Source organism: Apis dorsata, unplaced genomic scaffold (assembly GCF_000469605.1).
Source record: "Apis dorsata unplaced genomic scaffold, Apis dorsata 1.3 scaffold_570, whole genome shotgun sequence".
Taxonomy (NCBI): Eukaryota; Metazoa; Arthropoda; class Insecta; order Hymenoptera; family Apidae; genus Apis; species Apis dorsata.
In genome coordinates this window covers 156569-156808 of record NW_006263780.1, presented here as the reverse complement: position 1 = coordinate 156808, position 240 = coordinate 156569, and the positions used below count along the sequence as shown (strand labels likewise).

At 58.8% G+C, this 240-nt stretch overlaps 1 protein-coding gene across 1 annotated transcript in view; it reads right to left on the bottom strand.

The window, feature by feature from the left end:
• Nucleotides 1-240, bottom strand: part of LOC102671228 (transcription factor E2F2-like) — a 10396-nt gene that overhangs the window by 8804 nt on the left and 1352 nt on the right. The window lies entirely within an intron of this gene.

Below are 240 nucleotides of genomic sequence, written 5' to 3'. Positions count from 1 at the left end.
GCAGCAGCAGCAGCAGCAGCAGCAGTAGCAGCAGCAGACTGGGGACCCGAAATAATCGCGTGTAAAAAGCCGAAGCCGTTTGTGTGCTTGCCGTGTTTTCAGCTTCCAAGGAATGTACAGGCTCTAAAGTTCACGATAAGCCCCGCCTCGACATGATCGGTCGAGCCACCGGCGAGGAAAACGAACCTTTTCTGTCGGGGTGTCGCGCGCGCACACGAGGCCGGCTCGTGAGCTGGGCGA